The following is a 202-nucleotide window of genomic DNA, read 5'->3' on the forward strand; positions in this document are numbered from 1 at the left end:
TACTCCCACCCACTGGGCGGAGGCATGGAGGGAGGGAGCGGAGACAGCGTGACCCAGAGACACAGGGACGGAGAGAGGAGAGAGGACAGAGACAGCGGCAGGCGAACGCGCAGACCCAAGCGAGACAGGAAGGCTGGGAGGCGCGGACGGACAAGGAACGACCTGGAGACAGAAAGGAAGACACAGAGACGCGGGCCCGGAT

The sequence above is a fragment of the Myotis davidii genome, unplaced genomic scaffold (genome assembly GCF_000327345.1).
Source record: "Myotis davidii unplaced genomic scaffold, ASM32734v1 scaffold1439, whole genome shotgun sequence".
NCBI classification, from domain to species: Eukaryota; Metazoa; Chordata; class Mammalia; order Chiroptera; family Vespertilionidae; genus Myotis; species Myotis davidii.